The sequence below is a fragment of the Chelonia mydas genome, chromosome 4 (assembly GCF_015237465.2).
Source record: "Chelonia mydas isolate rCheMyd1 chromosome 4, rCheMyd1.pri.v2, whole genome shotgun sequence".
Taxonomy (NCBI): domain Eukaryota; kingdom Metazoa; phylum Chordata; order Testudines; family Cheloniidae; genus Chelonia; species Chelonia mydas.
This window is the reverse complement of record NC_057852.1, coordinates 25,573,274-25,600,386: the sequence shown is the minus strand read 5'-3', so window position 1 is coordinate 25,600,386 and position 27,113 is coordinate 25,573,274. Positions and strand designations below refer to the sequence as shown.

Sequence of the window (27,113 nt, the reverse complement as noted above, 5' to 3'; positions counted from 1 at the left end):
AGGTCTCTCAAGTCCCAGGCTAGCACCCTAACCACAGAACCATCCAGTCTCTCACTGAGGCATAGTTCTCTTCTATTTGTTTTTTAGAATATGCTGAGCCAAGGAATACTATCCCAGAGTTAATCATATAGCATTCTTATCACAGCCCCACGAGTAACAAGAGTGAGTACCTCCATCCTCTTTTCCTAATCATAATGCCAGCAGGTTTGTTTGAACTTCCTTTCCCTTGGCAACAGGGAGTGGTTTAATACATATCTATTTGTGTGTTATAATTATAATCCCACCAGCTGAGGATGGGTTTGTTACAACTTGTACTTGAATGTTAAACCTGCCATATACTGAGAACACTGATCATGAAGGGTCTTGTAGATCAACATCAGAATTTTCCTACTGAGATAAGGTGAAGCTTTGCTTCTAGTCCTTTACATAATATACTGCCCTGGCAAGAGAGAAAATGTACAAGCTGTAACATGAAAACCACTCTGCTTGCAAATAGACAAACACTAACTTAACATGGGTTAGAGTAGATACAAGTTGAGATGAATTTCTCAGTCAGAGAAGGGATGAACATGGATGAAGAATGACAATAGTTTGAAAAATGTTATAATTTATTAACCAGCAGCAGCATGCACAGCGCTGTGCAAGCATGATGAAAGCACAGGGACAGAAAAGGAAATAAAGAACTAACAGAAGTAACCATGAAGGAACAGAAGCCAAAACAGGGAAAACAGACAAAAAATATTTAGATAAGGTAGATGTATTAGAGGAAGTAGGGCCTGATGGTAGGGTAGTTAAGGAACTACCTGAAGCAATTATCTGTGAGAAGTCCTGGAGGATGGGTGAGGTCCCAGCCGACAGGTAGCATTTTTGCCATTCTCCAATCTTTCTTTTAAAAAAAAAAAAAAAAAAAGGGGGGGGGGGGGGAAGATGACCTGGGAATTGTAGACCAGTCAGTCTAACTTTAGTTCCTGGAAAAATACTAGAACAAATTAAACAATCAGTTTTTAAATACTTGGAGGATAATAAGATAAGGCGTAGCCAAGAACAAATCATGCCAAACTAACCTAATTTCCTTCTTTGGCAGGGTTACTGGCCTAGTGGATTGGGGAAGCAGTAAATCCGATATGCCTTGATTTTATTAATGCTTCTGACAGTCTCGGATGTGCTCATAAGCAAACTAGGGAAATGTGGTCTAGACTATATTGCCATAAAGGTAGGTGCATACATTGTTGAAAGACAATACTCAAGAGTAGTTATGGTTCACTCTCAAACTGGGAGGATGTATCTAGTGGGATCCTGAGGGGTCAGTCCCGGGTCTGGTATGTTCAATATTTTCCTTAATGACTTGGATAATGGAGTGGAGAGTATACTTCTAAAATCTGCCAATGACACCAAGCTGGGAGGGGTTTAAGCACTTGGAGGACATGATTAGAATTCAAAGTGACTTTAATGAACTAGAGAAATTTGTCTGAAATCCAAGTGCAAAGTACTTCTCTGGAAGGAAAAAAGAAGTCTAATGCACAGCTAAAATAGGGAATAAATGGTTAGGTGGTAGTACTGCAGAAAAAGAATGGGGGTTATAGTGGGTCACAAAAGGACCAAGTCAAGGTGATGCAGCTGCAAAGAAAAAAAAGCTGCTATTCTTGGTGTGCATAAACACAAGTGTCGTATATAAAAATACATGAAAGGTAGTGGTCCCACTCTACTTGGCCCTGGTGAGGCCTCACCTGGAGCACTGTGTTCAGTTCTGGATGCCACACTTCAGGAAAGATGTGGACAAATTGGGAAGTGTCCTGAGGAAAGCAAAGAAATGATAAAAGGTTTAGAAAACCTGACCTAGGAAGAAAGCTTTAAAAAAAAAAAACTGGTCATATTTATAATTGAGAAAAGCCAACTGCAGGGGGAACTGAGTCTTCAAATATGTTAAGGGCTGTTAGAAATTATTTCCTAATATCTAACCTAAATGTCCCTTTCTGCAATCAAAGCCCATTACTACTTATGCCCATCTCCAATGAGCATGGAGAGTAATTGATCATCATTCTCTTTCTAACTATAAAGGCAGGATTCCAAGAGGCTGTAGAATCCCCATCACTGGAAGTTGAAGAAAACTTGTCAGACTGTCTAGGTTAATTGGTCCTTTCTCAACTGAGGGGCTGGATTGTGGACTTCAAGGTCCCTTGCAGCCTTACATTTCTAGGACTCTACTGTCCTCATCTTGGAGAGCTTACCTTAGACCCAGAAAGACAAGATGTACTTGTTTATTCCAAGGAAGAAATTACTTTGGATAATGGTTTTTTAAAAAATCCTTAACCTGTTAGTTTTGGAGGTTTTCTGGGTATGTGCAAAGGTCTTGTGGAAGAAGTGTCCTTTAAGAGGGTTTGAATTAGTCTATCATATCCTTACCCTCTTCTGCAACCTGAAAGTTCTTCCATACCTCAGGGCCAGCTTAGAAAAAGATACAAGCTGAAAGCGATAGACAAAGGAGAGGTGTAAATTGGCATTACTGACAGAGGTATTGGTAGTGCTGATAAGTCAAACATACACTTAAGAGGCAAACTTTTTAGGCTGAACTCAAAGCATTTGAATTTACTCATGCGCGCCTTCATTTGACTGACTTGAGCTGTAAAAATGACTAGGATGCCTGATCTATTTCAGAGCAAGCTAACTAAGAAGCTGGCAAAGAATTACATTGAAAGCCATGTGGCTTTACTCTCAATATCCTGGATCCCTCTAAAAACCATTTCTAGCTGGGACACAGAATAGAGTTGTCACTTGTTGCACGGGTAGATATTCTTGTAATGTGAGAAGGTGCATATTTCCACGCTCATCTGGTGGATCTCTCTGCTGTACTGGATACTGTGGAGCCTTGATACATGGAATGCTGCTCTCCCATCTTAGAGTGGCCGATTGCAGAGCGACTCCATTCAAGCATTCATACCATTAGGTAAAATTTTAGGAAAAATCAGAAAGGAGGGGGGGAAAAAGAAAGATCGCCAGCTACGTTGGGAATACCACCAGATGGATGGATATCTAAGGGAGTGGAAGTTTTATAACGGTTTTGCGAGTGTGAAAGATGGAAGGGGAGTGGTTCATAACCTCTGTATCAGAGCTGTCACTTGAAGAAGCCACTGCCACCTGTGCGGCACTAGGTCAAATACCAGGTTAAGTTCAAGATCTCAGTCGTGCAAGGCCTTCCAAGGTGCTCCTTCTCACTCACTCTTCATGGCCATGGCCGTTGTGTGTCTCTGGAAAAAATCAGATCAGAGATTTCTTGTTTCACAGCTGGGAGCAGCCACTGGAAAAAAAACCAAAGACAAAAAAACCCCCACACACCAACAACTGCATTCCTACTGTAAATAAAACACAACCCCTATTGGACTGGGGCAGGGGGGAGGATGGAGAGAAACAGAAGCTTATCTTAATACTTTCCAAATTTGTACAATGCTTCCACACACAAGTGATGAACACATTACAAGCACCAAGATTAGATTAGATTGATTTATATCTAGCAAGACTATTTGTCAAACACTTATTGTACAGTTAGATTTATTGAGTTAACCGTCAAATATATCTGTGAATCAGCAGAGAAACAAAACCTAGTATTGTGCCAATATTTCTGGCCCAAAGACAGTGTACATAAATAATGGGTAATAGCAAAGCCTGAAATTCAATCTGTAGCACCAAGGACATCCAGCTCTAACATTAGGGCAGGAAGGGCTCATAGAGCCATACTGTTGCATACTGGATGCACAGACTTGTCAAACCAGTTTAAAACTGTCCCAGAAAAATATTAAAATCAAAATTGCAAGCAGAGACTAGTGGGCTCTAGCTTGAGTCACACCATGTCAAATGCCACACAGAGTTCAAAGTAAAATGAGAATTGACAGAACTAGCATCGGCATTTAGAGGAGGTAATTTTAAGAGCTTGACCTGCTGACCAGCCTGTGAGGAATTTCTCGTGTGTGTGTGTGTGTGTGTGGGGGGGGGGGGTGATGAGTCCCCTGAAACTCAGGCTAACTAGGGGAAAATTTCAGCACAAGAGACTTTTCTGAGGCTGCATTTTGTTCTCAGGATATAGTTTATAAAGAAGGAAGCCCCTCTCCAACACACACATCCTTCCTCCAACATATCTTAGTTGGGGGTTAGCTCATGGATCTCAGTTCTGCTTTTGGCCACAGGAATTTGGTGAATTAGATGCGGTCCTCCATCTTTTGAGTGTAACAGCCGTGTTAGTCCTTATTCGCAAAAAGAAAAGGAGTACTTGTGGCACCTTAGAGACTAACCAATTTATTTGAGCATAAGCTTTCGTGAGCTACAGCTCACTTCATCGGATGCATACTGTGGAAAGTGTAGAAGATCTTTTTATACACACAAAGCATGAAAAAATACCTCCCCCCACCCCACTCTCCTGCTGGTAATAGCTTATCTAAAGTGATCACTCTCCTTACAATGTGTATGATAATCAAGGTGGGCCATTTCCAGCACAAATCCAGGGTTTAACAAGAACATCGGGGCGGGGGGGGGGGTAGGAAAAAACAAGGGGAAATAGGCTTGAATAGAGAATGGGAGTGGCTAAGTCATTATGCAAGGTAACCTAAGTTAATTGTATCCAATTTGCAAATGAATTCCAATTCAACAGTTTCTCACTGGAGTCTGGATTTGAAGTATTTTTGTTGTAATATCGCAACTTTCATATCTGTAATCGTATGACCAGAGAGATTGAAGTGTTCTCCGACTGGTTTATGAATGTTATAATCCTTGACATCTGATTTGTGTCCATTTATTCTTTTACGTAGAGACTGTGCAGTTTGACCAATGTACATGGCAGAGAGGCATTGCTTGCACATGATGGCATATATCACATTGGTGGATGTGCAGGTGAACGAGCCTCTGATAGCGTGGCTGATGTTATTAGGCCCTGTGATGGTGTCCCCTGAATAGATATGTGGCCACAGTTGGCAACGAGCTTTGTTGCAAGGATAGGTTCCTGGGTTAGTGGTTCTGTTGTGTGGTATGTGGTTGCTGGTGAGTATTTGCTTCAGGTTGGGGGGCTGTCTGTAGGCAAGGACTGGCCTGTCTCCCAAGATTTGTGAGAGTGTTGGGTCATCCTTCAGGATAGGTTGTAGATCCTTAATAATGCGTTGGAGGGGTTTTAGTTGGGGGCTGAAGGTGACGGCTAGTGGCGTTCTGTTATTTTCTTTGTTAGGCCTGTCCTGTAGTAGGTGACTTCTGGGAACTCTTCTGGCTCTATCAGTCTGTTTCTTCACTTCCGCAGGTGGGTATTGTAGTTGTAAGAATGCTTGATAGAGATCTTGTAGGTGTTTGTCTCTGTCTGAACACTTCAATCTCTCTGGTCACGCGATTACAGACACGAAAGTTGCGATATTACAACCAAAAAAACTTCAAATCCAGACTCCAGCGAGAAACTGTTAAATTGGAATTCATTTGCAAATTGGATACAATTAACTTAGGCTTGAATAGAGACTGGGAGTGGCTAAGTCATTATGCAAGGTAACCTATTTCCCCTTGTTTTTTCCTACCCCTCCCCCCCAGATGTTCTTGTTAAACCCTGGATTTGTGCTGGAAATGGCCCACCTTGATTATCATACACATTGTAAGGAGAGTGATCACTTTAGATAAGCTATTACCAGCAGGAGAGTGGGGTGGGGGGAGGTATTTTTTCATGCTTTGTGTGTATAAAAAGATCTTCTACACTTTCCACAGTATGCATCCGATGAAGTGAGCTGTAGCTTACAAAAGCTTATGCTCAAATAAATTGGTTAGTCTCTAAGGTGCCACAAGTACTCCTTTTCATCTTTTGAGTGATCTCTCAGAGCTTGGGAAAAAACAGCCGCTCCTTGCCTACCAGCAGTGCTCGGGGGATGGGCTTTCAGATCACAAAACTTCTAGGCCAGCGTGACCCAGTGATGACGGGTTGATATACTGTGTCTGCCAAACTAAACTCATGTCTGAGCTGGGTTTGGCAGACACAAACATGGCTGAACTAGGCCAACTAAGATTACTACCCAAACCACTTGCCTGACAGAATGAGTGAGTGTGTGCGTCTGTCTGTCCATAAGCATGGCTTTTCCTCTTGTACTGGCTTCATTCAAAGTCGTCTATATGCGAGGGCCCTGGTGCTATTGGTCACATGCTCACTTTTAATAGCAGCTTTTCCTTTCTTACCTCGAATCTGAAAATGTCACAAATAAAAAAAAATTATATATCAATGAGAATTTGTTAAGATACACAAGCCCTGTTTTGAAAGAGCCATTACACATGGTTGCCACTGTTTAGAGGACAGTCTTACATTTTTAAACACATTTGCACAGCTTTTCCAATTAAAGGTGGGAAATACAGAGTTATGCATCAATCTACCTCACAGAAAATCTGAGCAGACCTTTATACTGCCATATTGACAGCTGGAACCACATCAGTGCACAACATGGAATTGACATGTCTGCAGTGTTTACCTGAACATCCAAATGCAGAACTCAGATGTCCTGTCCAGGTGCCATATCTGAAATCAAGTCTCACATTATTGTGTCTTCTACAAGTAACACATTAACATTTGTTGAGTTATTTGCCAAATGTCTTCCTGATGACTGTTCTAGCATCTGTTCATTTTGTAACCGAAGCTCCGAGTCTTTTTGATTTGTCACCGAAAACTTTGTCGAGCCTCAGTATTGAGGACTGCACTAAAATGTGTTAGTTCTTTATTTGCTTACTGAAGAATTTGCTTACTGAACTGTTCAACAGAAATACCTTATTAGAGCTAAATTGTGGCCATGCATGACTGTACAGTAGGATCATCAGGGAAGGAAATCTCTGCTCCAAAACCAGACCTCCATATTGAGTAGAAGGAGGATCTCCAGTACACAGTTTAGCTGTTCTCATTCCATTCAGCAGAGGGAAGGGGTGTACATATACACGAGCCAGTTCGTTACAATATTGTCATTAGAGATGGGCTCAAGCTGCAGAATTTAGATCTCACTATCACCACCTCAGAAGCTGAGTAGGTGTTCAGGTCTTAGGTGTTTAGTTCAACCCATTATAAAAACAGCATCCACTTGAAAAATTTAGATCCAAATTATTTTTGAGATTGTAAACAACTCCCATAGCACGAGGGTGTTTGGTTCGGGCACATCTCTAATTATCTCTCTCCCAACTCCAGGATTCAACTAAAGTAAAAAAAAAAAAAAAAAAAAAAAACTCGTAATTTGTGGGTGTAGTTTCGCACCTGTAATGTAGGAGATTTGCTCTGTCATACTATCCAGGCCTTCAGAACCAGGGAAGATGCTGTGGCAATGAGCTGCCAAGGCCAGCTCCTTAACTGGCATACATTGCAGTAGCTCCACTGGAGTCAGTAGAGCTACATCAGTTTACACTAGCTAAGGCTCTGGCACAAGAGGTTTCCAAAGTAGGCAACGAGTGCAAATCTGTCTGAAGACAACAATCGCGGAAGGGAAGAACAAAGGAAGTGGGAAAGGCAGGGAGTAGCAGAGAGGAGAGGGGCATGGCAATGTAAAATTATTCATATGTGTAAGTGCTGACAGGACTGGATCCTAGGAGAGGGAGAAAGGTGAAAGATAGACAAAGAGTGCTACCCTGTGCAGGGTATGGATTGGAGAGTTGAATTCACGCACAATTGTATATAAAATAAGAACAGGAGAGTTTTCAAAGAATCATGGAGCTAGAGATCTATTTCAGGGTCGGATGGACTATATAAATAGTCACTAAGTTACTTCTGGGGTATATTTTCTTCTAAAAACCCGATAATGAGCTTGAACCTCCGCATTCATTATCAGTCATTTATTCCGATACATTATAACACGGATTTCCAATGATGGGTAGTTTGTTTTTCAGAAGTTGTATTTCAGCAAGTTCTGGTTAAAAAAAATAGCTTTCCATGATCTATATTGTTAACTGGCCCCCACTGCTGCCCCACACACTGGGGAAAGAGCTCTTGAACCTGGGAAAAGTTTAGTGGCTGCCAAGTGTTACCCAACATTGACTTTGGTCAAGAAACCTAAGTCTAGTATTTATCAGGATCCATGGTGATCAATAATTGGTCTTGCAAAGGGAGTGCAATGAGACAGAAGGATATTAGAATATGGGTGGTTATAATTCTAAAATGAGGCAAAGCATTCCAAAGCATTTATTTTTAAAAAATAATCTCTGCCACAGCCCTAGATACTTTGGAGTAGCACAAATGGGCTGGAGCACAATAGAAATTGGGCCTCTGCCTCCAGCTCTTTTCTCTAACCCCTCCGTGCCCTGCTCAAGAAGAAAGCTTTGATACATAGCGATACAAAGGGTTGGACAACATTTTCTAAGCTTGTAACTTAAAGTGTAACAGTGCCAGAAAGGTGGCATTAAGCTGCTCTTCTTTGGCTCTGTATATAGGACATATTAACTCAAGTTACATGACATCAGGCATCTGTCCGTGTTTTAAGACAAATGTACATCAGAGGTCTGAGCACTGAGAATTAAAGCTAGAGAAGAAAGGAGGAGGGGACTTCTAGCAAAAGAGAATTACTAGACAGAACAGCGCCCCCTATTGGCAAAGTCTGCACAGCAACATGTATTCTTTCTAGGACTTCAATTCAGCGTGACACAGAATGTTGCAAACAACCAGTGCTGAGCGTACGAAAGTGGTGTTCACTGGCAATCTACATGGCAACTGCATGTTGGGGTTGAATCATATGTAGTATTGCCTGACGTGCCCAAATGGACCATTAACCTGGCTGAGGCTTTGAAGCCTTTTAGAACCAGGCAGGCCCCTTCTACAGTTCCAGCATCTAAATTTAAAATTGGCATTCACTTCTATCTTGCATTTAGAATCTTCCCCAACCCTGTAGCTTGATATCCCTTGTCGCAGTAGCCAAGATGGTTTCTATGCCTCTCAAGAACATTTGTCATCTGTGCCTATTCCAGTGAACGTTGTTCGTATAGAAAGAATTTTGGCATTGATTCACTGAATCAAGTTTGTGGGCCTTTCAGCCTGTTTGCCCTTTGAAACTAGCTAGTGAATTGAAGGATAGTGGGAGTTGTAGTGTTACCTGTTTCCTGTATGAAATCAGTCAGCCTGGTAGCAGTAGCAATGTCACTCATTCTGTTTTGATAAAAGGGTAGCCAAAGAGCTCTGGAATGAGAAGCATTCCACCAGAGTCCTATGGAGGCGGCATGTGTTCTAATAATACACATGCTACGTGGGTTCCATGGAACACACTGGCTCTTCTGCTGGGCCTTTATTTTCTCTTTCCTAAAACTAAATAGTAAGGGGATAATTTCTGTCGTCTTCTGGAGTGTGTGAAGGCAACCAGCTTTTCTCTTCTTAAGTGAAGAGTTACCAGTCTTAGATTTAAAGCTAGACTGGGGACTTATACACAACTGGAATATTGTTTCAACTATATAAAAGGAGTAAGGGATCATATATGTGATGAATATCTGTGTGTCAATTGTGCCTCTGCTGTGCTTCTCTGCTAAAAAGAGTGATAGCTCAAATCCAGAACTAGTTATATGGATTTTGGGTGGCCGGCAGGGAGGGGCAAGGAGGAAAGGGTGGATCTAGAGAAACCCAAGATGCTCAAAGGATTTGATTTTTCAAAATAGCTCTAGACTAATGTTGCTTTGTAAAACCAAAAGTCATACCTGTTTTTTCCCAGATCTATGTTTGTAACATAGAAGGAATCAGAAGGACCATGTAGCTGACCTCCCTCCCCAGGCTGAGTTTTAGGGTTCAGATATACAAGACCTAGACGCCAAATCAACCCAAAATTGGGTGTTTGCAAAACCAGTAAGAAAGGGCACAAGTGGGATGTGGCTTCTATTGCTAGAACCTGGAAGAGCTGTAGTTGCTGCCCTCCAGGCAGGAAAGATAGCAGTAAAGCTTCACTTTGTGTTCAGAAGTGACTCCTTCCACTTGGTACAGATGTAACCTTCATGTGCTCTGAAGAGGGTCATATCCAATCCTCCTGTGCTGGAATGGGCCTTTAAGGAAGAAACTCTGGGGAAAGGGAGAAATCCCAGCAAACCTTATATTTTCCCCAAAAGCTTACTCTGAAGTTTAAGCATCTTAGAATATTTGTATGTTTCACTGAAGTGTCTGTTTTGGCAGCTTGGGGTTGGCAGGGCATGGGGATGCTTTGATAGGGCAAATCCTTAGCAAAGTGAAAACACCAGCATTTATAGATGATTTATGCTGCTGGAGAAGGACTCAGGATGTGGTCCATGGAATAGCAGAATGAGTATTTCTTGGTCTACTTATATATATCCCATCATCATAGTATCTGAGCACCTCAAAAACATTATATTTTATCATCTCAACACTGTGATTCAGGTTAGAATAAACCTGAGATTCCATCAGAGCTCATGACAGAGTGGTACACTCCCTCTAGATCTCTTTAGGGCAGGGACTGCATCTGCCCATGTGTTTGTATAGTACCTAACACAGTAGAGCCCCCATCCTGAAAAACAACTCAAGCTGGTGTTCAGCCCAGGCCTGGGTATGGAGCCTGGCCTTCTCTAAGTCATTATCCCTTTTCTTTCCTCCTAAGCAGCCACAACGTAGACCTTCGCTGAGAGCAGCTGGAGGTGTGATTGCAGCCCATCTAGCTAACTCAGGTACCAATAGCAGTGAAGCTGCGGGAGCATGGACTTGAGTCAAGCGGCTAGCCACTTGACTATGTATCCAGGGTCCTGGGCAACTTGTACAGCCTCTGCTGCCGGCGTCACTACTATGGGTAACCAACCTACCTTGATTAAAGCTAGCTCAGAGGACTTATACAGGGCAAGGGGAGAGCTGAACTCAATTTAGTTCCTTGTTCCTGGACCCCTGGTTGAGAATTACCGTTTTAGAGGACAGTTATTTTCACAGGGATGTGGCCAGAGTTATTTTACATTGCTCCGTGTTTTCCATTTGTTTTAAAAATGGAAGCGTATTAAGCATCAGCTTTAGCTCAGTGCATAAACATTTCAGATATTGTAAAAAAAAAAAAAAAAAATCTGATGACTTTCATGTAGGTCTTTGGGGTAGATTAATTTCGCTAGTTAAGGATGAGGCACAAGATATCATTCCAGTCATGACCTTTCTTAGCATTAAACTTGATTACATGGATTTGGAAATCTAGATTATCTCTGGCTAAATTAAAAAGACGGAATGAAGCAATGTGTATTAAAAAAGTAACATTGCATCGGGTGCACAAGCTTTCTGGAACATAGTCTGCAAATAGAGTAGTTGCTTTGGGCAGAGTCCTTTTGCAGACGCTTTGATTGGGGTCAGGAATAAAATGACCACAAGCTATGTTCTGATTATCTCCGAGGTTTATGGAAGAGGATTTAGCTTGGAAAGAATTTTTAGAAGGATTGGCAAACAATTTGCGTAAGCTAAGGTTTGACGCAATTTTATTCATCTATGGATTGGAGCCAGGATTTTGATACTTGGTCTGAGGGGGTGTCTAGGCCGAAGACTCAATTATCCATTGGCTTGCATGTTATGGAGTCATTAATACCAGTGCAAAGTGAAGGTAAAATTGTATTACACGAGAAGGGTAGCATTTTACACTCACTTTGCACTGCTGCAAAGGACTGAGGTGCAGGGCAAACGTCGAATTGGGCCTTGAGAGAAACTTCATATGGGTTAGCAAGGCAGGAGGAGGTGGTTATATTAGCAGTTTTCTGTGAAGGGTGCAAAGGGCTATATTTACTGTTATTCAGATTAAAGCAGGTCATAATCAAGAAGGTGACTTATCAGACACCTAGCTAAAGGATGTTTGTGCTTTGGGAATAAAAACTTCCTATGTGCTGCAATTCAAACATGCTTTAAATTTTAGAACGTCAGCATCTTTTAGACTGCCTCTCAGAGCAATGGCCTGCTGGCGTGGGCAGGGTGAAGATGAAAATCAGAACAGAGTTCACTTTTCTGTAGCTCTTTCATATAAAATGGCCACAGAATGTTCCACAGGCAATTGCATTCTCTCTATGGACATACATAGAAAATGACAATGGTTATATTATTATACCAATACATCTGCAGTCATGGTGGGGGTGTACAAGGGCCAGATTGCAGGGAGAATGACTAACCATGCAAGGATGGGGGCTCAAAGTAAAAGTGGACTAGTTTTACTAGACAGCAGGCCAGAAGAAGAGATGGGCCTTGAGAAAGATTTGTTAGACAAAGCAAGGCTACTTCAGATGATGGAAATAACAAGGGACAAGGATGTAAGAAAGAGACTGGAGAGAAAGGGAAGAGGTATAGAGAAGTAAAGTAAAGGGGTTAGAGTGCAGAAAAGGAAATGAGATCAGTGAGACTGAATGATCTCCTTAGCCAATATCGTAATTTCTCCCCCCTCACCCTGCCACCCTTAATGCTAATTATGAACCCAACTACCCATCTGCTTGGCACTCACATCAAGCTTACAGTAAACTGTACATCACCTTTGTATGCAGAAATTTTTAGAAGTAATGCCAGATATAAACAATATTGGTCTTCTAGAAATAATTGGAATATTGCATACAGATGTCCTTGAGTAGATAAAAAGTAGTACTTGGTGCAGGGGCTAGAAACAATTGGAGTATATATTCTGTATACTTCGAAAAAAGCAAACATGAATGCTCAATAAGGGAGAGGATGAAAGGTTTGTGCTAACGAGGTAGAATTTAGGAACTGTCCATCTGCTGTAGATAAGTGAGGTATAAAAGGGCAAGACTGAGATCATTCTTTGAAAACAGAAGATGAGCAGCAAACCTGTTCCCCAGATTGCTATGTACCTACCTATACTTAATAAACACTGGCTGAGCATTCAGACCCTGCTCCCCCTCAAGTCAATAGGTGTTTTGCCACGGATTTCTGTGGGACCAACTAACAGCTTCTGAAATGGATAAGCAGATAATGGCCATTTCAGGGGTTATGGGTGAAGCGTTATTTTCAGGAATGGGTGGAGATATGAGTCAGCCTCCTTTGGACAAATTCAAGTTTGGAAAATTAGAGCGATAATGGGAGGGAATTACATTCCTGTAATCTTGACTAGATTTAGATGTGAACAACAGATATGTATCTGAGCTAATATCTACGTGTGCAATGTTTCTAAGAGGACAATCTGCATTTTTACAGATATGGCAGGAGGGCTTTCAGGGTCAAGCCCACCATATTGGTTCATGACAGTATTGAGGACCGAATCAAAGGAGGAGATGGGCAAAGGATTCAAAAACTAAAACAAAAAACACAAAAAACCAAAAAACCACGTAGGTATTACGTATCCGGGGTAACTAGAAAATTGAGTTATGCCGGCTTCTAAAAGCCAAGGGTAGAAAACATATGGAACTAGTTACTGTGAAGGTGATTGCAGCAAGAGAGCTGAAATTAATTCAGGAGATTACTTTCTGGGGAAGAGGACTGAGTTATTGAAAAGAAAAGCAGGAAAGTGAGATTCAAATAAACGGTCAAGGACAGACATATTGGACTGGATGGCCTTTCCTTAGGGCCGGGCTAGGAGCAGTTTGGCATTTTGAAGGATCTTCTGATAGAAGCTTCCAAGAATCAACCATTGACACAAGCATCAGAGAATTATGTGATAGTCATTCATGCTAGGGAAATGAAACAATACAGGAAAAGAGACTGTGGGGTGCAGTGAAATGGCACTTTAGAACAGTTTTTTAGTTATGAAACAGCTACAAAACCTAATAGCCCACCTCTTGGCTAGGAGTAGCTGCACAGCGCATACCATGCTAGTGCTCTTCTTTGCCTTTATTTGCTCCCTGGACCAATTAAAGGTCTAGCGCTAATCTTTAGAGCCTTAATAGTGGAACCATTCTATCGTAGAGACCCTGGAGTCCAAAGCATTGACTAGTGACATGGCTGAGGCAAGAAGTTATTCTTTCTTTGCCCATTGTCACCGTAGGTTAAGAATACTTTATTTACGTATCTTGCAGGCACTGCCATTTCCTTTATGGACATTTTATTCCTTAGCTACTGTAATTTCCTGCACAATTTTCACCTCATTCTTTACTGTTGATTTTCTTACGCTTTTAAATTTATTCTGTAATCTTTGAAGACCAAAATTGAAGGTGAGTGAAATGCTATGTCTCCTTGGTGGCAGTCACATCACTATTTGGTATGGGGCTGCAATCCTGAGGTCCTCTCTCATAAAGATTGAGTCAGGTCTCCAAAGATCTCAGTTTTTCTTCCTTGGTTTTAAAATTCTACAAGCCTCCCTAATAAAGTGACTGGATCATGACTTTGATCAGAGTTATCTTTTGGAGATTCCTTGGCCTAGTTTCTACTGAAAGGCTTTCCCAGACTCAGATTAGTCCGACCAAAGATCAGTGCCTGCCAGCCACAAAAAAAAACCCTTCCCTCCCCCCACCAGCATGGTTCCTGTGAGACTCAATGAACATACTCCATTTTACTTCTACTGACAGCATCACTAAAAGACACATTCCTCGTATAAGCATGACCTGAGACTCTAGGCCAGTCAGAAGGGGAGGGGGGGGGGAGGGCTCTGTTGTAGCCTAGAGTCCAAACACCCAAGGGACTTTGTGAACCTGTATTAAGACGGGATACTATGGGTACCAAGTCATCGCAATCTCTGGTGCCTTTCCTACTAACACCCACAGAAACTTAATTTAGGATGAAAAAAGCCTTTGGAGACTGCAATCCACTAATATAAAATGAATGAGACTCATCCATTCTTAACACTTTCAGTTATGACTACTCAAAAGAAAAACTAATCACTGACTGGAGAGATGTTTCATTTACTAGAGTACTGAACAAAGGCAATTATTTGCTACCATAACAAGGGCATGCGCACAGCAAGCTGGGAATGAAAAAGAAAAAGAAACATTGATACTTCTGTACTGTGCCTAGCCCTGGGTAGGTGCCTCCCTCACCCTTGTACTTCTAGCATAATTGATAAGCACAGCTAAGTCCTTACTTGGTCACAAGAAAGAGGACTTCACTGGACTAGAACCAACAATGGAGCACCTCCTCTCCTAAAATGCTGTCTCTCCCCTGCACTTGGAGGAGTTCTGCAGGAAACACTGAAGGTGGGAGTAGCAGCAAAAGGAACTCTTGGCTAGCTGGGGGCCTATCTTCCCCAGTTTAGAGTCTTCTCCAGCACCACTTGATGGGAAAAAGGGTGTCCAGGTTGGGAGTCCTTTTAAGGAATGTCTGTCCTGCTGGTTCCCCTCCCTTCTGAAATGCAGAGGCTGAAAGAGTCTGATGCTTCCAGATCGCCCTCTCTTGTGCCTTTATAGCAGACCAACAAGCTACAGAGGCGCTGAGCCCATGACAACAACAGAGCAGATGTCTTGACATCAGCCCAATGTGCTTGTAGTCACCCTCTTGTTGTGGGATGGCTGAAGTGCAGTGGTACACCCATCTCCTCTGTGGGCCACGTACTCGGAGCATCTCTGGCACTTGACTGTAAGCACGAGGTCCTCTGGACTGTAATGGTCAGTTGAGTTCCCATTCTATCAACTGGCTTCAAACACTAGACTCCTCTCAGCACCCCGTCTCGGTGTCCAGCCTCACCAACCACTCTCCTCCCTGCCGGGAGGTCTTCCCCTCCTGATTATCTTCCTCCATTCAGGAGCCAGAAGAGCTGCCTGCCCTATCTGCTGCTTCATCTCGTGCTAAACCTGCTGAGCTAATTATTTCCACAGAAGCCCAAAGTCTCCGACATCAGCCCAGCAAGCTAAAGTTGCTGAGCCAGCGTCAGAGATGCTGAGGTGGTTGTGTCACAACAGCCTGACCCTCACACCAGACAGAAAAGCTACAGGTAGATACTGGTCCTTTGGTATCAGCCCAGCAAAAGTAGAAATGCTGAGCTAAGAGCTTGAGATGACTAAAGCAAGGCGAAGGCACGTAGCCAGTTACTTCAAACATCTGTGCCGTAAGAGTAGATAACAAGCCAGTGACTTCAGAGAGGCCTTTGACTGGACATCAGCTCAGCAATCTAGAGTGCCAAATAGGTATTAAAGTATATGGGGGAGTGAGCGCCCCTTCCTCTAAGGCTGGGTGGAATGAGGAGGAGCCCAGTCCCTGGTATCAGCATTTCTGCTTGCACTTCACAGCAGTGTTTCCTCAGTATGTCATGAAGCCATTGGGAACCTTCCCAGTGATGCTGCCTCGGGCACACAGGCTTGTGTGCTCTCTGGTCCCCTCTCCTTCACCCACACATCCCTGTTCACACACCCCTTCCACCTTCACCCCTGAAAAACCAACAGGGACAGGCCCTGAAAAGGATGTTCCTGATTTTGAGGGCGCACATTCCCTTTTGTTAGGGAGACAGAGCTGGGACAGAAAGGTGGACAAAGATATGAAGGACAAAAAAATGAATCTGCAGCAAGCAATTCCTGCCTCACTATTTGAAAAAGGTTTTCATGAGTTGGACCTTTTTTCCCCCCGAAAGTACATACATATAAGAGAGCGCAAGCATGCACAAGCAGCGCTTAAAAACACGCGGTCTGGTCTGGACATGATTTTTACTGGATAACTTGAATTCTTGACTAGACTGTCTGGGATAGGGATTTCAGAAAGTTTTCCTGCCTCAAGAATGCTCAGTCAACGACTAACAGGAAAGTTTGTACAGTGCATTCTAAATTCAGATGTTACTGCTAAAATGAAGCCTCACTGATGACACCTAGTGTTTCACCAAATTACAATAAGGTTTTATAATGTTTAATTCTCACAGTAGCCACATAGGGTTGGAGCTATACCCAGGGCATCTAAAGGCATATTAGGTGGTTTTCCACTCGCCCTCCCGCATTCCTGGAGGGGGCAGGTAAGGAGTTCTAAAGCTGCTCAAACTTGCACCACAGAAATGGTTCCCAGGAGGCTATTTGATGGCCCAGGACTGTTGAAATGCAGTAAGCTTTGGCCATTCACCCTCCTGCCTCAAAACACCCCTTATGCCAGGGTGGTCCAGAGTAGAGGCCATAGAGCCAGTTGTGCACTAAAGGAGGATTCCCAAACACAGAAAAGGCCCTAATTGGCTGTTTAAGTGAACTTCCACAGTGGCACAGAGAATTTGGAGCAGGGGCGAAGGACCTGGTCCATGGTTTCCAGTGCCAAAGCCTGCAAATTTTCATGGCAAGTTCAGCCTCTTTGGAGCAACAAGATGAGAGTTGAAAAAAAAAAAAAAGAAATCCCTCAGTGGCTCTGTCAGGAGGTCTTTTTACTCTTTCTACCGAGATAACAGGAGCTGTTTCAAAGAAAAGGAGTGCAATAAGAAAACACTATCTATACAGCACATGTCAAATGTGGGGCACTATTGAAATATAAGAAATAGTCCCCCTAAACATTAAAGAAAAGGAAGGAAAACAAAGGAATTGAAGTAGAACAGGAGATAGTAGTAAAAGTGGAACTAAAGGCCAATATGTTCCTTTCTGTAGTTCCTCTGGCACAGTCCCTCTGCACCACCAACGCAGGGCTGTGTCTGTAAAGCAAAATCTGTCCCTAAGCCTCCAGGAGATAAGTATTATCTCTCTTACAGCTGAGGAAATGGATTCAGAGAAGTGCACTGACTTGTCCATGATCAGTCAGTGAGTCAGTAGCAGATGTGGGACCAGCCCTAACTTACAGCTCCCTTCTCTGGACATGGCAGCATGCTTCCTTCCAGATTTTTTGGGGCTCACAGATCTTCCAAGCTCTGTATGAAAGCTGGTGGGCTTTATAATCACTGTGTTCTTAATTTCAGGGTTTTCTAAGTGTACGTGTTCCAAAGGAAAGCCAACAGAGATGACAGCTCACATGAGTAAGGCATGAAGACTCCTCACTCTTACCATTGTGAAACTCAGGAGTAACTATTGAAATCAATGGAGTCACACACACAAGTGTAGAACCAGTGGGAAAAGAAAACAAGGGTCAGAGAGTTAAGAACCGCTGGCACTGCAAACAAAAAAAAATGAGCACAGTACAAGCGTTGCCAGTTTCCCAGAAGACAGCTTATCAAATCTATGAGCCCTGAAATAGATTATGAATCACATACATTTTAAGTTTCAGGGGAATTATGAGAGATACAGAACGTGCCGGTGGAGATAATGTTAAAACAAGTTACATATTTTCATGCTGATTCATATGTGACAGCGCAGCCCCATCCCAAGACCAAAAGTTTGCCCAAAATATTCCCCCTCGGACTCTTAACTAAAGTTTATCATGGTAGTTACTAATGCCTCAGGTCAGCTAGCATGGCTGGTGAATACTGTGATAGAATAACTCTCTTTTCCTCCATAGGGCTATGCTGTAATTGAGGTGTGTGACTGCAGTACATGCACATGTACCTAAACCAGCTTTAATCTAGTTGCTTTGGTTACCAAAAGCAGTAGAGCTGCAGGAGCATGAACTGTACAAGCCCTCCTGAGACTGTGGGGTATGTACTTGAGTGGCTAGCCTGTCCTGAAGTCCTTCACTGCCATTGGTACTCATGAGGTCTAGATCAAGCTAGCTCAGATATATGATCAGGGGGCTGGGGCGCATGACTTATGAGGGGAGGTGGAGGGAACTGGGCTTGTTTAGTCTGCAAGAGAGAAGAGGGGGCGGGATTTGACAGCAGCCTTCAACTACCTGACGGGGGTTCCAAAGAGGATGGAGCTGGGCTGTTCTCAGTGGTGGCAGATGACAGAACAAGGATATTAGGAAATGCTATTTCACTAGGAGGGTGGTGAAGTACTGGAATGGGTTACCTAGGGAAGTAGTGAATCTCCTTCCTTAGAAATTTTTAAGGTCAGGCTTGACACAGCCCTGGCTGGGCTGATTTAGTTGGGGTTGGTCCTGCTTTGAGCAGGGAATTGGACTAAAGGACCTCCTGAGATCTCTTCCAACCCTCATCTATGATCTAGATGTGCTGCAATCACACCTCCAACAGCAGTGTAAACATGCCCTAAGAACGAAGAGTATGCATACAAGAGAGTTCCCCTGTGTAGGGAGCAAATGTAGCACAAAGTATAGCATTTCACAGAATTTACAAGCCAATTACTTCATAATAAAAGTTTTTACAGAGTATGTGTGGAAGAGAAGCACTTAAATAGGCAAAAGTTTACTATTCGTCGCAGCACTAATGTGATAACGCTGCTAGAACAGACTGGAAATCAAGACACCTGGTTTGTATTCCCAGATCAGCCACTGAATCATGGTTTGATCATGGGCAAATCATGCTCAGATCAAAATTTTCAAAGCTGGTTGCCCACGGTTGGCCTCCTAAATCCACTTTTAGGCACGTCAATAAGTGCAGCCCTATTTTCAGAAATGCTAAACACTCACAAGTCCCTCTGGGGCATGCAGGTATTCAGTCTTCAGGCACCCACCCACCTTTGATAATGTTGGCCCTTGTGCCTCAGTTTCTTCATCTGTGAAATGGTGATGAACCAGCACTGTTGTACCAGAAGCTCTGCAAGATTACATTCATTAATGCTAGTAAATGCACTGTGATGAAAAGCACTACAAAAGCGCAGAGACCACCACTACTAAAGATCAGAAAGGAAACAGGCTTGTCATTGTGGCTACATGAGCATAAAACAACTCTTCCCTGTTTGCTATTTTGAAGAAAAAAAATCAGCTAAAATTAATGTACATCATTTTCTCACTGGTAGTCAGCCTCTGCTAGAGGATGCTGCTTTATGCCTGTTGCTAGAGAATTAATGTAACATAAATGTGGCCAGACTTTTGCACATCTATAAAGAGCCATGAAGTATTGTTGAAAGGCCCCTATTAGGAGAGGAAAAAACCAGAAACTAGAAAATCTATGTACAATCCATAATATTAGAATCCCACTGATTCTTGCTGGAAGTTATGGAGCAGATTCTATTAGTTCTCTGATAAAAAGGATTCCAAAAAAAAAAAAAAAAAATCAATGTGCTTCACCACCTTTTTTTATGCTTTCAGATGTTTGGGGAGAAGCAGGAAGAGAGTGAAATAATGTACAAAGCCTCTAACTTTCTCCCTAGACACTGGACCTCTCACACAGGTTAAAAAAACAAACCAAAAAAAAAACTCCACACAACTAATAGGAGTGGAATATGTATTTAAAGTGCAAAGTATCCAGGCCAATACACAATACTTGTAACTTTGTAGGGTATCAGGTGAGGTCCACCAAATTGGTTTTAACACAAGATCAGCTGAAAACACTTGTAAAGTGCAGCAGGAGAAGATGAAACTAACCCAAGAGGAGGAAGAATAGGCAAGTGAGGGTGTGTCTACATTACAGATGCTTTGCTGACATAGCATAGCTGTACAGGTATAGCTTACGGGGCCCCATAGCAGAGATGTGGTGTAAGATGACAGGAGTTCAGCTGGCATATCTAAACCATCTCCCCAAATATTAGCTCTGCTGACAAAAAGGACTCTGTGGACAGTTCCTTTAACACCAGAGGTTTTGATGGCATAGTTATGTCAGAGAGGGGTTTGTGAATTTTCACACTCCTGCCAAACATAACTAGGCCAGCAAAAAACTTCATCGCAAGGCTTAGCCTAAGCAATACTGTCATCTTTCCTTTTTTTCCTTGCATACCTACTGAAAGTGTGTCTTTTGGCCCTATTTAGCATTTTCCATTATGCCTATGGGGTTGTCAGAGGCATGCAGAATAAGGCCCTATTTTCAGTTCATGCCAGATTCCTTGGTCTTCCCATGGTGCAGTTACATGGCTGTCCTCTCTAACTTGACCTCAGACCATGAATAGACCTATAGTGGGTGAAGATGAAAAGACAGAAGGCATATGCAGGAGGTCACATGGCCTATGGATACATTTCAATAGAAGCACAAGACTGGTACAGCAACATACTGGCCCCTTATGCCTGATGGATGAATCTGTCTGTGATGGGTTTGGTCACAGAGAACCTCTTGGGATTGTCACCTGATGGTGCTGAAACTACCTCTGAGCCCATTTTCCCTGCCAGCTTGGGACTCCAGAACCCTGCCCTGTTGAGCCAGACATGCTACCCTGCTGCAACACAGACCCAGGATCTGAATCATGCCCCCAAAGCTGCAGACTAACCAGGAAACCTGCTCAGCAGGTTTCCTATCTCCAGCTCCCAGTGGGATCCAAACTCCAAATAAATCCGTTGTTTACCCTGTATTAGCTTTATACAGAGTAAACTCATAAGTTGTCCACCCTCTATAACACAGAGGTATGTACAGCTCTTTGCTCCCCCAGGTATTAATCACTTACTCTGGGTTTAATAAAATCACTTTTGTTTATTAGTAAGTATAAAAAGTAGGATTTAAGTGGTTTCAAGTAATAACAGACAGAACAAAGTAAGTTACCAAGCAAAATAAAACACACACAAGTCTAAGCTTAATACATTAAGAAACTGTTTACAGGTAAATCTCAGGTGTTCCAATAAGATTATTTCACAGACTAGACTCCTTCCTAGTCTGGGCCCAATCCTTCCCCCGATACAGTTTTATTAGTTCCAGTAGGCATCTTAGGTGAAAAGCTCTCTCATGACTGGGACCCTCCTTTGTTCTCTTCCACCCCCTCTTATAGCTTTGGCACAAGGTGGGAATCTTGTCTCTCTGGATCCCCACCCCTCCTTCTAAATGGAAAAGCACCAGATTTAAGATGGACTCCACCATTCTTCCTGGACTGGCTTACACATACACGGGAAGGCTTGCAAGTAAACAGCCATTTACAACCAATTGTCAGAGTCAATGGGAGCCATCAAGATTCTAAACCATCAATGGCCCACATTTTGTATAATTACAATACCATCTCAGTTATACTTGATATTTCTAGCTTCAGATACAAGAATGATTCGTAGGAAAGGATGAACACACTCAGATCATATGCTTTGTAATGATACCTTACAAGAGACCTTTTGCACGAAGCATATTTCAGTTACATCGTATTTACACTCATAAGCATATTTCCACAAAACGTTATAGACTGCAACGTCATACCATCTGGCAGCATATTTCTCTCACCAGCACTCCATACCCATAAGCGAAGGGAGGACTGAGTATTTGCAGCCTAGCCGTGACATCGGGTTGACAATTGAGCCGATTTAAAGTGCAGTTCTCCTAGCAAAAGTTACTATAAAAGTGATACTGCAGGGTTTGATGTTTGGCTTCCACATCAAACATGAAACATGAACTGAGGCCTGGTCTACACTACAAGGTTTTGCCAGTATAGCTATGTCTGGCAGGAGCCGGGGGGGGGGGGGGGGGAGGGGGAGGGAGGATTAATTAAAAACAAACCCACACCTCCTAGCCAACACCCCCCGCCCCCCAATTTAGATGCAACCATGCTAACAGAAGAGTGTAATGTGGACACAGCTACCATTGATCTGGGAGGTGGTGCAGCTATCAGTCCTTTTATCAAACTCCTTGACAAAAAGGGAAGCTGGGGAAAACCATTCAAAATATATTGAAATTGTAGCAGGCAAAACAGAAAAAAGTTGGACATTTATTGTGCTTGTTTTCCTTCCTCCCCTCCCCCGCAGCTGTACATAGGACACGGAATTTAAACAGAGACTTCTAGGTCCTCCATCTCTCAGCCCTGGGTAACACTGGCTCCTCAGATGCTCTTAGGGCAATGGCTCCCTTCTTCACATATTAAACAAGTCGCTAAACAAGAGGCTTATAGTGACTATGGGAATGCAACTTATTTTGACACAGCATTTATTTATGTTCAGTTTATGTTGAAAGATTCATCCTTAAAAGAGTGTTTAATCGAAAAGTGACTTTTTGGGTTTCAACCGTTCCTTGCTTTTGTTTGCTGTATTTCTAAAGCACACAGGAGTGGTGGTTCTTTTCTGAACCAGTGAATATAAAACAGATTGAAATAAGGTTCCCACCCCCCCCTCCCCATTTCTCTTCTGCTCACACATTACTTTTCTTTTGACATTCTGGTCCATCTTTCAGCAAGATGAATGATGAATTACAGCCTGTACCAGACAAAAGAGGTGCTGAAAAAGATGAACTGAAATGTTATATATGACTATTAATAGTTATGTTTCACACACCTCCTGTTCCAAAAGCCATTCCTTGCTACTTCTTGTCCACTAATGTCTGGTTAGACCTAGTTGTCCTGACAGAACATTCTTCTAGTCTCCTTACGACTCAAGTACGCTGAACAAACAGGTCTAGTAATGAAAAATGGATGGGCATTTAAAAAAACCACAGGAAAAACCCCACCCCCACCAAGTGTATCCACTTTCCTAACACCCATTACTCTCCTTCACCACTCTTTGCCCCCCCCCCCCAATCAACTCTCAGAATGCCTTCCACCACAGACCTGCATAAGGCTGTGACCAGAAATCAGCAGCAAGATGGTGATGACAGTGGTGTAGTGAGGTGGCAATGCACCCATGGGTGCCAGGTTTGTATAATTTTTGGTGCTCCCAGAATGGGTCAAAGCAGAGCCATCCTGTCCATCAGATGGGCTGGGGCAGCTGCTTCGGGACAACCCGGCCCCAGCCTGCCCCACCAGCTCCCTGCATCATTCACGGGAGGGTGCGGAAGCCAGAAAGAGGTGGGGCAGAGGCTTGGGGGAAAGGGGTGGAGTGGGGGTGAGGAGGGGGCAAAGCAGGGGTGGGAAGAGGTGGGGCAAGCTGGGTTATTTGCTGCTGCTGCCAGGCCCCCTGCTAATCCCCCAGGCCACCCTGGGCCCTGCGCTCCCCTGAAGAATGGCCCCCCTCCCCCAAAGTGTGGGCCCAGGGCAGTTGCCCTGGTCCGTCCTATGGATGGGATGGCTCTGAAAATTTAAGCCCAAACATTGCTGGAGCCAGGCCCATGTTCCTGAATATTGGTGGAGCATGGGCACCACGGACCCATAAAACTCACTGCCTATGAATGCAGCATCAACAGCTTACCTTGGTGGATGTCAGGCAGAGTAGGTCAGCAAGGTGAAAGTTAACACATCCTTGCCCCTGCTGTACACCTGTAACAGGTAGCCTTTTATCGATTTCTTGGGGTTTGATCACATGCTTGAATATATGCTCCCCAAGTGATCTTTGAAGCCACCACAGAAAATGCAGCAGTTGATTTTTTCCCCCTTTAAATTACAGGATTTTAACTGTGATGTCTCCTGACCCACCTCACAGCAACCGTTTGCTAGACCAGTCAAGCCATTTCTATCCTCCTTATTTGTCACTTCCTTCAGCCAAAGAGAGCAGTCATAGGCTTAGAGGCCCTACTTGCAGACCTTCGTCTCAGCCTCTGATATTGAGGCCAATTATTGCAAGTGAAGCGCACCGCCCCTTCTCCAAGGCATCACTCCATGCCCCGCATCCCTCTGAGGGTGGGGAAAGCAAGTAACATTCACATGCTCACGGTCATTGGGCTGGCTCAGAGGGCTGGGGTGTGGGACAGGGTGAGGGCTCTGGCTGGGGCCAGAAATGAGGGACTTGGGTGCAGGAAGGGGCTCTGAGCTGGAGTGGAGCTGAGGAGTTTGGAGCAAGTGAGGGGGCTCTGGGCTGAGACAGGGGGTTGGGGTGTGGGAGGAGGTATGGGCTCTGAGTGCAGGTTCTGGGGTGGGGCTGAGGAGTGTGGGGTGCAGGAGGGTACTCCAGGTTGTGACTGAGGTGGCTGGAAGGGGATCAGGGCTGGGGCAGGGGGTGCAGGCTCCAGGCAGCGCTTACTTCAAGTGGCTCCTGGAAGCGGTAGCATCTACTGCTTCCGGCCAGCATGAACCCCCTTGTGGTTCCTGGCCAATGGGAGCTGCAGGGGCAGTGCTTCGTGGGGGCAGCACACAGAGCCCCTTTCTGCCCCTATATGTAGGAGCCAGAGGGGGGACATGCCAGCTGCTTCCCAGAAGCTATGCAGCATGGAGGCTAGAAAGGAGCCTGCCAGCCCCACTGCATAGTGCCACCAACCGGCCGGTCAATGACCCAGTCAGCAGTGCTGACCCAAGCCACCAGGATCCCTTTTTGACCAGGTGTTCTGGTCAAAAACCAGACACCCGGTCACCCTAGGCAGAGCATAGGGCAAGCCACCCACTGCGTAATCATGTCTTGCTGACCTCAGAGACTCCCATGAAGTATTAACTCCCTCCGGGTCCCATTCATGACTGCTACTGGGCAGCAGCAAAAGGAGTCGGCCAATGGCAGTACGGCTTAGGAGCAGTGCTGCTAAGCGACAGGTGGAGCCACCAGAGCAGTGTGGAGAAACCAGCCCTCCATATGGATACCCTAGACTTCATAAGACTAGACTGTCTCTGCTCCAAGGATCCCCAGAAAACACAGGGCTAGGAGCCCACTCCCTATGCACTCCTCAAAACTGCTCCCATCTAAAGGGACGGCTGTGAACAAGCTCAACATCATCTGCCTTGCTAAGTTTCCTAGCCCTTCTACTTCTCTCCTCTGGGTCTCTGTAGAATGAGAATCTAGCTATACTGCTGTGGAGTTCTTACTCTTCCTCCAAACAGAATAGTCACACTCAAAACTTAGCTCCTTCTAGGGGTATAGTTTTTTTGGTAACTCACATATATAACCTCTGCCTAAGGTCTGTCCCCCTTAAGCATGGCTATTGGTAGGGTTCCATGCAGGACCTTCTGTGCCCCAGCCTCAGCAACCCATCTGGTTTTCTAACAGTAGCGGATAAATGCTGTTATTACGTTGCACCTGTAAGAAGAGGTCAAACATTTGACATGAGGATTATTTCACCCAGGGAACCTGCATTTCTATGAAGAGCTTTGGGGTATGTCTACATGGCGATTGCTGGCCTGTATCACTGGCTCAGGCTACAAGACTGTAAAATTGTGGTGTAGACATTTGAGCTATAGCTAGAGCCCAGGCTCTGGGGCTGCACAAGGGGAGGAGGTGGGGGAGAAGAGAAGGTCACAGAGCCCAGGCTCCAGCCCAAGCTCCATGAGCCCGAGTCAGCTGCAGGTGTTTTATGGCAGCTTAGACAAACCCTTAGAGTCTGCACCCTGGTTTGCTAGCTCTGAGTACCATGAAGGAGTAGCACTTAAATTCTGCTTCACTTTCTTCTGTACTTAATGCACTCCCTTGTGTTCTTGTTGACTGATCACAGCTCTGCAAGTGCATATTGCTTTTTGAATAGTCAGCTCATGCTGTTGAATCTCTGCTTTCTTGGTCTCTAAACTTCACATTTTTATAGTATAAACTTGCCAATGGCATACTCAAATCTCTAAATTCAAAGCCATGATTGTGGCTTTTTTTTAAAATACAATATCCTATATACAAATAAGTTGCCGTGAACCTTGACTGCATTCCTTGTTGGAACACACTATGCCTCAGACACTCATTATGTCAGCCTGATTCAAGTTTCACCTTCCTTCAAACTAAAAATTGTTGTAGATATCTAATACTTTCCCTGTTGCATGTAAAAATAGAGAGACCTTTGCCTCATCTGTTTTTTCCACTACTGCAATTGATATGTGGTCTAGCTGAAACCTTTACTGAAAGGGTTTCTGCTTTTCCATCAGACTACCAGCCAATTGCCTGTGACTGGAAGACTGGTTAATTCATCCATTAATGATGCCATTAGAGAGTAGAAGCTCATGCATTCTCATTCCCTTCGGTATTGAGGCATTAGATATAGGCAGTGTGCCATCTGAAATGCAAGAGATCAACTGTCACATGTGGTGCAGTGTAGCAGCATCACCACTCACCACTTCAAAATACATTAACATATGTGGCCTTCCAACTCTCACAGGCCTTTGTTTTAGTCTATAAAACAGGTTGCTACCATCCACTAATGGTGTCCCTTTGTTGTTCTTGGAACAGGAAAACCACAAGTATTTAGAAGAATTCCCACCAGATCCTGCTACAGATGATCAATAAAGGTGGTTGTGACCACGTTTGTATTTTTATTTACACGCAAAGAAAAATTATGAAGAGTGCTGCGGAGCACAAGAGAATCAGTGGGCCACAGTCAGAGTCTCAAGCGTGCTAAGGATGTTGAACCAGTCATAAAGGCTATTAAAAATGGAGGTACCTTGAGAGATCCCCACAGAAAGAAAGAATTTAGCAGAATCCTGCTCTCACTCCCCAAGCTATATTTTGACTTTGCAGCCACAAAGATCAATAGATTAGTTTTTGCATCCGAGCAGCTCTCCTGATCACCACCTCAGTCACTTCTCTTCCCCTTAGCAGCCCTGCTGTCATCCTGCTAGGCCTCCATTATCTGGAGGAAAACTCCCATCTTTTAGAT

The 27,113-nt window shown here is 43.7% G+C and overlaps 1 long non-coding RNA gene across 1 annotated transcript; it reads left to right on the top strand.

Annotated features, from left to right (window-relative positions):
* LOC114020238 lies at positions 1 to 26,974 on the top strand. The gene is made up of 3 exons (XR_003565088.3): positions 1 to 162; positions 1,085 to 1,213; positions 26,687 to 26,974. It is a non-coding gene; the product is annotated as an uncharacterized LOC114020238 (long non-coding RNA).
* The last annotated feature ends 139 nt before the right edge of the window (positions 26,975 to 27,113 follow it).